The sequence below is a fragment of the Arachis hypogaea genome, chromosome 20 (assembly GCF_003086295.3).
Source record: "Arachis hypogaea cultivar Tifrunner chromosome 20, arahy.Tifrunner.gnm2.J5K5, whole genome shotgun sequence".
NCBI classification, from domain to species: domain Eukaryota; kingdom Viridiplantae; phylum Streptophyta; class Magnoliopsida; order Fabales; family Fabaceae; genus Arachis; species Arachis hypogaea.
This window is the reverse complement of record NC_092055.1, coordinates 31,080,439-31,094,218: the sequence shown is the minus strand read 5'-3', so window position 1 is coordinate 31,094,218 and position 13,780 is coordinate 31,080,439. Positions and strand designations below refer to the sequence as shown.

Below are 13,780 nucleotides of genomic sequence, written 5' to 3'. Positions count from 1 at the left end.
TCAGGAAGATTACAGTGAAATTCCATCATGTTTGTGATGGAGACTGGATGTAGGATGCACTGCACTTAGCAGCTGAACCAGGATATATCTGGGTGTAATTTTCTTTCTTATCTACTCCATTTCTGTTTCTACTGCACAGGAGCAAAAACCAAAAATATCTCGTGTTAAGTGACGAGATAAAAAGAAAAGTCTCGTGGCTAGGGACGAGACAAAAGAAAAAGCCTCGTGGCTAGTGACGAGATAAAAAGGCAAAAAGTTTCCAAAGTTGGTTTTAAAAGTCAGTAAGTATTATCAAGCAAAAAAGGGGGCTAAGATTCAACCCCCCCTTTTCTTAGCCACTGATAACCATCATTTTTCAATAACATTGCATCAGCAAAAAATCAAAATATATTACAAAATCCAAAAACAATATACTTTTGTTGTTTCATGTATACATTACTTGAGGCAACGAGTAAACAAGATTGGTGCAAAAACAAGAAGCACCAAAGCAATGCCTAAGTTCCACTATAAAAGGTAATGCTAGTGCATGCCCTTAAACTTCGGATATTGTTCTTGTTGTACAAGTTATTCTCCATGATTTAAAAAAATTTGAGAGTTGAAGCAAGAATATGACAACGACAATCAGCCCCAGGACCTACCGCTTCTGGGAGCCGACTGAGTGTGCGATGGTGACGAGACAGGGAGCGATGACGATGACCAGTCTCGGGACCTGCTGCTTCTGCTGCCGGTGATGGCAAGAGCAGGAAAGGCGTACAAGCGTGACTGAGTGCGAGACGGAAATGAATGATGACACAGAGAGGGACAACGAGCTTGAGTGCGACACTGGAGACAGTGAGAGAGACCGGAGTAGAGAGAGGAAGCGAGCTTCTGCGAGAGCCAGTGAGACACGGTGATGGTGCACAAAATCGTAATCATTCATTCCTTGGTAACGATGCCAAAAACTTAATACGCACGTTCATAATCATAGTTCTTTGTCACTACTTCGCACAACTAACCAGCAAGTACACTGGGTCGTCCAAGTAATAAACCTTACGTGAGTAAGGGTCGATCCCACGGAGATTGTCGGCTTGAAGCAAGCTATGGTCATCTTGCAAATCTCAGTGAGGCGGATTCAATTGGTTATGGAGATTTGATAATTAAAATATAAAATAGGATAGAAATACTTATGTAATTCATTGGTGAGAGTTTTAGATAAGCGTATGGAGATGCTTTTGTTCCTTCTGAACCTCTGCTTTCCTACTACTTTCATCCAATCATTCATACTCCTTTCCATGGCAAGCTGTATATTGGGCATCACCATTATCAATGGCTACATCCCGTCCTCTCAGTGAAAATGGTCCAAATGCGCTGTCACCGCACGGCTAATCATCTGTCGGTTCTCGATCATGCTAGAATAGGATTCAGTAATCCTTTTGCGTCTGTCACTACGCCCAGCACTCGCGAGTTTGAAGCTCGTCACAGCCATCCCTTCCCAGATCCTACTCGGAATACCATAGACAAGGTTTAGACTTTCCAGATCTCAAGAATGGCCGCCAATAATTCTAGCCTATACCACGAAGACTCTGATCGTAGATCAGGAGGCTAAGAGATATGCATTCAAGCTTGCTTTCATGTAGAACGGAAGTGTTTGTCAGGCACACGTTCATAAGTGAGAATGGTGATGAGCGTCACATAATCATCACATTCATCATGTTCTTGTGTGCGAATGAATATCTTAGAGAAGAAATAGGCTTGAGTTGAATAGAAAAACAATAGTACTTTGCATTAATTCATGAGGAACAGCAGAGCTCCACACCTTAATCTATGGTGTGTAGAAACTCTACCGTTGAAAATACATAAGTGATAATGGTCCAGGCATGGCCGAATGGCCAGCCCCCTAAACGTGATCCGAAGACAAAACTAAAAATATATATATATTCAAATACAATAGTAAAAAGTCTTATTTATACTAAACTAGTTACTAGGGTTTACAGAGATAAGTAAATGATGCAGAAATCCACTTCCGGGCCCACTTGGTGTGTGCTTGGACTGAGCATTAAGCTTTCATGTGTAGAGGTCTTCCTTGGAGTTGAACGCCAGTTTGTAACTTGTTTCTGGCATTTAACTCTGCTTTGCAGCTTATTTCTGGCGTTTAACGCCAGAATAGGGCAGAAAACTGGTGTTAAATTCCAGTTTGCGTCATCTAATCTTGGACAAAGTATGGACTATCATATATTTCTGGAAAGCCCTGGATGTCTACTTTCTAACGCAATTAAGAGCGTGCCATTTGGGTTTTTGTAGCTCCAGAAAATCCACTTTGAGTGCACGGAGGTTAGAATCCAACAACATCTGCAGTCCTTCTTCAGCCTCTGAATCAGATTTTTGCTCAGGTCCCTCAATTTCAGTTAGAAATTATCTGAAATCACAGAAAAACACACAAACTCATAGTAAAGTCCAGAAATTTGATTTTTATTTAAAAACTAATAAATATATATTAAAAACTAACTAAATCATACTAAAAACTATGTAAAAACAACGCCAAAAAGCGTATAAATTATCCGCTCATCACAACACCAAACTTAAATTGTTGCTTGTCCCCAAGCAACTGAAAATCAAATAGGATAAAAAGAAGAGAATATACTATAAATTCCAAATATCAATGAAACTTAGCTCTAATTAGATGAGCGGGACTAGTAGCATTTTACCTCTGAACAGTTTTGGCATCTCACTTTATCCTTTGAATTTCAGAATGATTGGCATCTATGGGAATTCAGAATTCAGATAGTGTTATTGATTCTCCTAGTTCAGTATGTTGATTCTTGAACACAGCTACTTTATGAGTCTTGGCCGTGACCCTAAGCACTTTGTTTTCCAGTATTACCACCGGATACATAAATGCCACAGACACATAATTGGGTGAACCTTTTCAGATTGTGACTCAGCTTTGCTAAAGTCTCCAATTAGAGGTGTCCAGGGTTCTTAAGCACACTCTGTTTTTTTTTTGCTTTGGACCTCGACTTTAATCGCCCAGTCTCAAGCTTTTCACTTGACACCTTCATGCCACAAGCACATGGTTAGGGACAGCTTGGTTTAGCCACTTAGGCCAGGATTTTATTCCTTTGGGCCCTTCTATCCACTGATGCTCAAAGCCTTGGATCCTTTTTGTAACACCCTCACTATCAGAAGTCACGCTTCCAGCTGCGCTACTCTGATAGCAAGGAGTATTACGACTACTTTACATACTAAATACTAAAATAGGAGCCTGTGACTCGATACTGTATCGCTGATTTCCTTGAAAACCGAAAATAAACATTTTATCTTAAGAAAAATACAAACAGGCATAGATTCATATACAAGTCTCCTTACATAATAACTCATAATATAATATACATATAAAACATACAATTCCTATCCCTCTTACAAACTTGTAATAACAAAGACGAGGGAACAAAATAATCTAATTAATACAACAACATATCAACCAAACGTAGTATAACTCTTCTTAACGCTTCTTCATCCGGTTCCTGAAAAGGTAAAGCTGTAGGGGGTGAGAACCTAACCACACGGTCTCACCACGCAGTTTCAAAGTTGTCATAAGAAGATATTCAATAAGAAAACTGTTTTCAGATTCTGTGATTATCATTGTCTTATAAATACTTCTAAAAAAATCCAATAGCTAATCGTTTAAAACCTTTTCAAAGAGGCAGTGTTTAACATTTTCAGAAATTCAAAGTCTTTCCTTTCTCGTAAGCAAATCTCAATCAGAAACCAACCACACAATCAAACAACACAGTCATTAATTCAGCACCAAAGTTCATTCTCAAATGTAGCATGCCAGGACAAACACAGGCAAGACAGACAAGGAAAGCACAAGTAGGTAGCAGTTACAGCAAATAGTTCAAGTAGCAGTTAAGAACAGTTTAGCAATTAGGAAAACCAAAATAAGTTCAAACCCAAGCAAAGCATACAAATGCATATGATGCATGCCTGTCCTATGGCTGATGAGGCTCATCTGTCGGTTATCCAGCCAACCCGACAAGTCTGAATTGTACTTAGACTGTCCCCCGACGTGCATCCCCAAGAGTCTATGCATAGATTTTTCTCAAATAATCAATATTACTCAATGGGGGTAACATTCCCGGGAATTTATATAGTACCCGGTCACACACTTACATCGTAGGGTCAACAGAGTATCGAGTTTTCAACCTGGTACACGTGGTGGCAAGCCACGACACTTAATCCAGGGAACCTCGTATCTCAGATATTTCAAATTCATAAGCCACATAAATAATTCATTCATTATTCATCAATATCTAAGCAATTCCCAATATCATCATCATTCGTCAATCCATATCCCATTTTCCAAATTCATTCAAAAATCATATTTCAAATCAATCCTCATCATCCTTCTTTCCGTTTCGTTCACTAACAATTCTCAATCCAAAACATAACTTTATCTTTGATAAATGTAGTCTTAAATCGTATAATGCTCAAAATTAAACCTTTTAAAATAACTACTTCAAATGAAACTTCTAATTATATAAAATTTCGGCAGCATCTCCTCTAAAACTCGGATTCTGCCACCCTTTTCGGGTCCCATCCAAACATTTCTCAAACCTTTCCAAAACCTCAATCATTTTCCAAGATTCGGCTAGTTCCAATATCAAATAATTTTCAAAGCGAATCAGTGCCCATAATAAATCTCTTTTTAAAATCAAACCAGCTCAAATACTAAATCATTTACAAAGTCACTAACTCAAAATTAAACCATTTCCAAAGCCAATTCCTTTACATCATCAAAAATAGCTTCAAAACCAAAAAAAGCCATTTTTCATAATAATCAACTAAATAACCTTTCAAACTAATTTCTTTTCAGCAATCACAAACTACTCAAGCAGTCAAGCAATCAGTCATTCAGTCCAGCAAACAACCACATTTAGAAGACAATTATAATCACAGGCATATGTTCTCTCACATTAATATCTATTTATCACAACTCTGTAATATAAATTAGATTTTAAGGAAAACACCTACCTCATTCACGATTCAATTATGCGACAAACTGCATTTCTATTCTTATCCCACAACAACAGCATCAATACCGACCGTTCCAGCAGCAGCCACAGCCTTAGCTCAATCCTAAAACATTAATGTCTCGTAAAACTCAATAATCTATAATAGAACATCAGCTAAAAGAGTTTGGAACAAGGAACGACTTACTGGGCTCACGAATGATCAAGAAAACGGAGCAACAGCAGCCCCGATGACGATGCAGCACCTTGATGCTGTATGCAGCAGCCATAAAACTCAGCAATCAAGACCCGTAACTCGATCCTATGACACCAAGACCTCAGATCCTCAAACAATTTAAAACATAAATGCTAATTTAAAGATTTCAGAACGCATCGCTTACCCAAACAGACTTAGGCCTCAGTGGTGGTTTTTGGTGGCAGTGGCGGTGGCGTGGAGCTCCGGCGACGCAGAGGCGCGGCCAGAAGCTTCAGCAGCGGCGGATCTGGCGACGGTTCAGACGGAGACGGCGCCGGCAACGTGAGCGGCGACTGGGCACGGCGGCTGGACAGGTCGCGGCCTTCCCTGGATTCTCTCTCTCTCACCTGGGGATCCTCTCTCTGCCCGTCGTTCTGCTTGACGGCGACGGACTCCGAGGCGGCGACGGCGGCGACACGTGCAGCAGCAATCCATGATGATGACGTTGGCGGCGCTGGCTTCATGGCGAGAAGGACGGCGGCGACGGGCTTCATGACAGAGACGACGATGACGACCGGAACCCGCGAAGACGACGACAGACCCAGCTTCGACGGCGACAGCTCCTTCGCGAGCTCCTTCCCTCTCTCCTCGCGTTCGCCTCTTTCTCTCTCCTCCATTGTTGGCGACGACAGCAGTGACTAGCGGTGGGCTGGGCGCAGCTGGGCGGCGGCGGGATGAGCTCGACGGCGAGGCGTGGTGGCGCGGCGGCGATGCTCCTCCTTCTACTCTTCTCCCTCACTGATCTCTCTTCCCCTCTGCTCTCCCGTTCCCTCTTTCCCCATTTCTTTCTCTTTTTTTTTCATTTCTTTCTTGGTTAGTGACTGAGGTTTGGCTGAAGGGTTTGGGGGGTGTGGCGGTGGTGACTAAGGGTTAGGGTGATATTTTGGGAATTTAGGGTTTTGGTAAAAATTAGGTATAAAGATAATTTGGTAATTTTAATAAAATTAGAGCATAAGATATTAATATTGAAAAACTAATTTAATCTCTAAAGTTACTTTAAAATATTATTTATAGTATAAAAATACTAATTGATTTTCAATAAATTACTCTAATTGAAAATTCATGATAATATAATTAATTACTCTTTATCTTTAACTTAAAGTATTAAATGATATAAATTAAATTATCTAAAATCAAATCTTATAAAATTCTTATTATTTCATAACCACTAATTTTATAATTTAAATATAGAAAATAATTCAATAATTATAAAATTAGACAAAATTCTAATTTAAATAGCCAAACCTCATTATTTTTAAATTTCTAGAACTTTAAATCATAAGTAGGAAAATAATCCTTAGGAATAGAGTTTAGATAAAAACCTTAATTTATTTCAAATCCAATTAATTGCCTTTAATTATTTTTCAATAAAAATAATTTCTGAAATTAAAACTATAAATAAATATATATAATTTGAGATTAGTTCAAAATAGGACTTTTCAAAAGTCTTGGGTCTTACACTTTTTATTACCCTTGCCTTTTGGTTTTAAGGGCTATTGACTTTTTTTGCTTGCTTCTCTTTTTTCTTTATTATTATTATTTTTTTTCGCCAATTTTTTTCTTTCTTTTTCTTTTTTTTTTTGCAAGCTTTGTTCTTCACTGCTTTTTCTTGCTTCAAGAATCAATTATATGATTTTTCAGATTATCAAATAACATTTTTCCTTTTTCATTATTCTTCAAGAGCCAACAATTTTAACATTCATAAACAGCAAATTCAAAAGACATATGCACTGTTCAAGCATTCATTCAGAAAACAAAAAGTATTGTCACCACATCAAAATAATTAAACTATTTTCAAGGATGAATTTGAAATCATGTACTTCTTGTTCTTTTGTAATTAAAACATTTTTCATTTAAGAAAGGTGATGGATTCATAGGACATTCATAGTTTTAAGGCATAGACACTAGACACTAATGATCATGTAATAAGACATAAACATAAACATAAAGCATAGAGAATGAAAATAGAAAAATAAATAGACAAGGAGATTAAGGAATGGGTCCACCTTAGTGAGGGTGGCGTCTTCTTCCTCTTGAAGAACCAATGGTGTTCTTGAGCTCCTCTATGTCTCTTCTTTGCCTTTGTTGCTCCTCCCTCATAGCTCTTTGATCTTCTCTAATCTCATGGAGAATGATGGAGTGCTCTTGGTGTTCCATCCTTAGTTGTCCCATGTTGGAACTTAATTCTCCTAGGGAGGTGTTGATTTGCTCCCAATAGTTTTGTGGAGGGAAGTGCATTCCTTGAGGCATCTCAGGGATTTCATGGTGAGGAATTTCCTCATGATCTTGTTGAGGTCCATGATCTCTTGTTTGCTCCATCCTTTTCTTAGTGATGGGCTTGTCCTCATCAATGAGGATATCTCCCTCTATGTTAATTCCAGCCAAATTGCAAAGGTGGCAAATGAGGTGAGGAAAGGCTAACCTTGCCAAAGTGGATGACTTGTCAGCCACCTTGTAGAATTCTTGAGTTATAATCTCATGAACTTCCACTTCCTCCCCAATCATGATACTATGGATCATGATGGCCCGGTCTACAGTAACTTCAGACCGGTTACTAATAGGAATAATTGAGCATTGGATGAACTCCAACCATCCTCTAACTACAGGCTTAAGGTCCGGTCTTCTCAATTGAATCGGCTTGCCTCTTGAGTCAACTTTCCATTGAGCTCCTTCCACACATATGTCCATGAGGACTTGGTCCAACCTTTGATCAAAGTTGACCCTTCTAGTGTAGGGGCGTGCGTTTTCTTGCATCATTGGCAAGTTGAACGCCAACCTTACATTTTTCGAACTGAAATCTAAGTATTTTCCCCGAACCATTGTAACCCAATTCTTTGGATTCGGGTTCCTACTTTGATCATGGTTCCTAGTGATCCATGCGTTTACATAGAACTCTTGAACCATTAAGATCCCGACTTGTTGAATAGAATTAGAGAGAACTTCCCATCCTCTTCTTCTAATCTCTTGTCGGATCTCCGGATATTCACTCTTTTTGAGCTTAAAAGGGACCTCAGAGATTACCTTTTTCTTGGCCACAACTTCATAGAAGTGGTCTTGATGGACCTTTGAGATGAATCTCTCCATCTCCCATGATTCAGAGGTGGAAGCAATTGCCTTCCCTTTCCTCTTTCTTGAGGTTTCTCTGGCCTTAGGTGCCATTAAAGGTTATGGAAAAACAAAAAGCAATGCTTTTACCACACCAAACTTAAAAGGTTTGTTCGTCCCCGAGCAAAAGAAGAAAAGAAGTAGTAGAAGAAGAAGAAAATGGAGGAGATGGAGGGAGAAGGTGTATTTGGCCAAGGGGGAGAAGTGGTGGTTGTAATGTGTGAAAATGGAGTAGTGTTGAGGGGTTTATATAGGGGTCGGGTGGAGGGTAGGTTTTGGCCATTAGGGTTGGGTTTGGAAGGGAAAAAATTTTAAATTTTGGAGGTAGGTGGGGTTTATGGGGAAGAGTGGATGGATGTGAGTGGTTAAGTGTATTTAGGGAAGAGGTATGGAGGTGATTGGTGAAGGGTATTTGGGGAAGAGAGTTATGAAAAGGTGTGAACAGGAGAGAAGAAAAGGTGGGGTAGGTGGGGATCCTGTGGGGTCCACAGATCTAGAGGGGTCAAGGACTTAACATCTCTGCTCCATTTAGGCGTGCAAACACCCTTAGAATGCATGTCTGGCGTTAAACGCCAGCTTGCTGCTTGTTTCTGGCGTTTAACGCCACTTCCATGCTCTGTTATGGTGTTAAACGCCAGTCTGGTGCTTGTTTCTGGCGTTTAACGCCAGCTTGATGCTTCTTTCTGGTGTTAAACGCCAGTTTGATGCTTCTTACTGGCGTTTAAATGCCAATAAGCTCTTTCTCTGGGGTGAGCTATTTTTAATGCTGTTTTTCATTCTATTTTTGATTTTTCAGTAGTTTTTGTGACTTCACATGATCATCAACCTAAAGAAAACATAAAATATCAATGGAAAATAATTAGATATAATTAAATAACATTGGGTTGCCTCCCAACAAGCGCTTCTTTAATGTCAATAGCTTGACAGTGAGCTCTCATGGAGCCTCACAGATGTTCAGAGCATTGTTGGGACCTCCCAACACCAAACTTAGAGTTTGACTGTGGGGGCTTTGGTTGACTCTGCAGTGAGAGAAGCTTTTCATGCTTCCTCTCCATGGTTACAGAAGGAGAACCTTGAGTCTTAAATACAAGGTAGTCCTCATTCAGTTAAAGGACTAACACTCCTCTGTCCACATCAATCACAGCTTTTGTTGTGGCTAGGAAGGGTCTTCCAAGGATGATGGATTCATCCTCATCCTTCCCAGTGTCTTGGATTATGAAATCAGTAGGGATGTAAAGGCCTGCAACCTTTACTAACAAGTCCTCTACTAATCCATAAGCCTGTTTCATTGATTTGTCTGCCATCTCTAGTGAGATTCTTGTAGCTTGTACCTCATAGATTCCCAGTTTCTCTATTACAGAGAGTGGCATGAGGTTTATCCCTGACCCAAGGTCACACAGAGCCTTCTCAAAGGTCATGGTGCCTATGGTACAAGGTATGAAGAACTTTTCGGGATCCGGTTTCTTCTGAGGCAATGTCTGCCTTATCAATGCACTTAGTTCATTGGTGAACAAGGGGGGTTCATCCTCCCAAGTATCATTACCAAATAAACTGGCATTCAACTTCATGATGGCTCCTAGATTAAACCTGTTATGGAAAAGGCTTGCTATTGCTAAACCTGTTTCTTCCACCATTATTAAAGCCTTGTTGAGGCTTTTGTTGATCCTTCCATGAGAAATTTGGATGATTTCTCCATGAGGGATTATAGGTGTTTCCGTAGGGTTCTCCCATATAATTCACCTCTGCTATTGCAAGGTTCTCAGGATCATAAGCTTCTTCTTCAAAAGATGCTTCTTTAGTACTGTTGGATGCAGCTTGCAATCCATTCAGACTCTGAGAAATCATATTGACTTGCTGAGTCAATATTTTATTTTGAGCCAATATGGAATTCAGAGTATCAATTTCAAGAACTCCCTTCCTCTGAGGCGTCCCATTACTCACAGGATTCCTTTCAGAAGTGTACATGAACTGGTTATTTGCAACCATGTCAATGAGTTCCTGAGCTTCTGCAGGCGTTTTCTTTAGGTGAATAGATCCACCTGCAGAATGGTCCAATGACATCTTTGATAATTCAGACAGGCCATCATAGAATATATCCAGGATGATCCATTCTGAAAGCATGTCAGAAGGACACTTTTTGGTCAGTTGCTTGTATCTCTCCCAAGCTTCATAGAGGGATTCACCTTCTTTCTGTTTGAAGGTTTGAACATCCACTCTAAGCTTGCTAAGCTTTTGAGGAGGAAAGAACTTGGCTAAGAAAGTCGTGACCAGCTTATCCCAAGAGTTCAGGCTATCTTTAGGTTGAGAGTCCAACCATATTCTAGCTCTGTCTCTTACAGCAAACGGGAAAAGCATAAGCCTGTAGACCTTGGGATCAACCCCATTGGTCTTAACAGTATCACAGATTTGCAAGAATTCAGTTAAGAACTGAAAAGGATCTTCTTATGGAAGTCCATGAAACTTGCAATTCTGTTGCATCAGAGAAACTAATTGAGGCTTTAGCTCAAAATTGTTTGCTCCAATTGCAGGGATTGAGATGCTTCTTCCATGTAAGTTGGAATTTGGTGCAGTAAAGTCACCAAGCATCTTCCTTGCATCTCCACCATTGTTATTATTTTCGGCCATGTCTCCTTCTTTTTCAAAAATTTCTGTCAGATTTTCTCCAGAGAGTTATGCTTTAGCTTCCCTTAGCTTCCTCTTCAGAGTCCTTTCAGGTTTAGGATCGGCTTCAACGAGAATGTTCTTATCCTTGTTCCTGCTCATATGAAAAAGAAGAGAATAGAAAAGAAAATATGGAATTCTCTATGTCACAGTATAGAGATTCCTTATATGAGTATAAGAAGAGAAGAATGGAAGAAGGAAAAGATAAGAATTCAAACACAGAGGAGAAGAGTGGGTTCGAATTTTTGAGTGAAAGAGGGGTATTAGTAGATAAATAAATAAATAGAAGAAGATGAGAGAGGGGGGAGAAAATTCGAATTTAATTTAAACTAAAAGAAAAATATTTTTGTTTTTATTCTAAAATTTAGTTAGAATTCGAAAATTAAAAAGAGAAATAAAATTAAAATTAAAAATTGAAACAATTAGTTAATTAAAAAGAATTTTGAAAAAGTGGATAGGAGTTTTTGAAAATTAGAGAGAGAAAATTAGTTGGGTAGTTTTGAAAAGATATGATTGAAATAGAAAACTTTTAAAAATAAACCAAAAAGTCAAGTAGTTAATTGAAAAAGATTTGAAAATCAAATTTGAAAGGGTGAGAAGTTAGAAAAGATTTTGAAATTGATTTTGAAAAAGATATGATTGAAAATTATTTTGAAAAAGATTTGAATTGGAAATTAAAAAGATTTGATTTTAAAAATTGAAATTGATTACTTGACTAACAAGAAACTAAAAGATATGATTCTAAAATTTAAAGATTGAACCTTTCTTAATAGGCAAGTAACAAACTCAAAAAAATTTTTTGAATCAATCACATTAATTGTTAGTAAAGATTTTGAAAAATATGGAATAAAATAAGAAAAAGATTTTTGAAAATCAATTTGAATTTTCGAAAAATATGAAAGAAAAAATGAAAAAGATTTGATTTTTTTTAAAAAAAAAGATTTGAAAAAGATAGACTTTTTAAATTGAAAATTTGATTTGACTCATAAGAAACAACTAAATTTTGAAAAATTTTTGAAAAAGTCAACTCAAATATTCGAAATTTATGAGAAGAAAAAGAGAAAGATATTTTATTTTTGATTTTTGGATTTTTAGTAAAGAGAGAGAAAAACAATAAAAATGATGCAAAACATAAAAATTCAAGATCAAAACACATGATGCATGCAAGAACACTTTGAATGTCAAGATGAAAATCAAGACTTATTTTTGAAAATTTTTAAGAAAAGAAAAACATGCAAGACACTAAACTTAGAAATTTTCAAACTTTAGACACTAACAAATTGAAAATGCATATGAGAAACAAGAAAAGATGCACAACAAGAAAATGCAAAGATCAAAACAAAGAAGATCATCAAGAACAACTTGAAGATCATGAAGAACATATGATGAATTTTCGAAAATTAAGAAAAAAATTACAAACATGCAATGGACACCAAACTTAAAACTTGACACTAGACTCAAACAAGAAACATCAAATTATTTTGGTTTTATGATTTTATTAAATTTTTTTGTATTTTTCGAAAATTAATTGGAAAAAGAAAAATAAAGACTTCAAAATTTCTAATGAGAATTCTAGGAATCATGCAATGTTAGTCTAAAGCTCCAGTCCAGGAATTAGACATGGCTTACTAGCCAGCCAAGCTTTCAATGAAAGCTCCGGTCCAAAATACTAGACATGGCCAATGGCCAGCCAAGCTTTAGCATACAACAGCTGATCAGATGGGAGTCCACAGACTCTTGTGATGATAAGTTGAAATCTCGGTCCAAAAGATTAGACATGGCTTCACAGCCATCCAGACTTCAACAAATCATCATGAAACTCTAGAATTCATTCTTAAAAATTCTGAAGCCATAGAATAATTTATTATTATTATTATTATTATTTTTGAAAATTTTTCGAAAATAAAAAGAATAAAAACAAAAACTTAAAATTAAAATAAAATTACCTAATCTGAGCAACAAGATGAACCGTCAGTTGTCCAAACTCGAACAATCCCCGGCAACGGCGCCAAAAACTTGGTGCACGAAATCGTGATCGTTCATTCCTTGGTAACGGCGCCAAAAACTTAATACGCACGTTCATAATCGTAGTTCTTTGTCACAACTTCGCACAACTAACCAGCAAGTGCACTGGGTCGTCCAAGTAATAAACCTTACGTGAGTAAGGGTCGATCCCACAGAGACTGTCGGCTTGAAGCAAGCTATGGTCATCTTGCAAATCTCAGTCAGGTGGATTCAATTGGTTATGGAGATTTGATAATTAAAATATAAAATAGGATATAAATACTTATGTAATTCATTGGTGAGAGTATCAGATAAGCGTATGGAGATGCTTTTGTACCTTCTGAACCTCTGCTTTCCTACTGCTTTCATCCAATCATTCATACTCCTTTCCATGGCAAGCTGTATATTGGGCATCACCGTTGTCAATGGCTACATCCTGTCCTCTCAGTAAAAATGGTCCAAATGCACTGTCACCGCACAACTAATCATCTGTCGGTTCTCGATCATGCTAGAATAGGATTCAGTAATCCTTTTGCATCTGTCACTACGCCCAGCACTCGCGAGTTTGAAGCTCGTCACAGCCATCCCTTCCCAGATCCTACTCGGAATACCACAGACAAGGTTTAGACTTTCCGGATCTCAAGAATGGCCGCCAATAATTCTAGCCTATACCACGAAGACTCTGATCGTAGATTAGGAGGCTAAGAGATATGCATTCAAGCTTGCTTTCATGTAAAATGGAAGTGTTTGTCAGGCACGCGTT

At 38.0% G+C, this 13,780-nt stretch overlaps 1 non-coding gene across 1 annotated transcript; it reads left to right on the top strand.

Moving 5' to 3' along the window:
* The first annotated feature begins 10,467 nt into the window (after positions 1–10,467).
* Positions 10,468–10,575, top strand: LOC112787044 (small nucleolar RNA R71). Its single transcript, XR_003194481.1, has one exon. It is a non-coding gene; the product is annotated as a small nucleolar RNA R71 (small nucleolar RNA).
* The last annotated feature ends 3,205 nt before the right edge of the window (positions 10,576–13,780 follow it).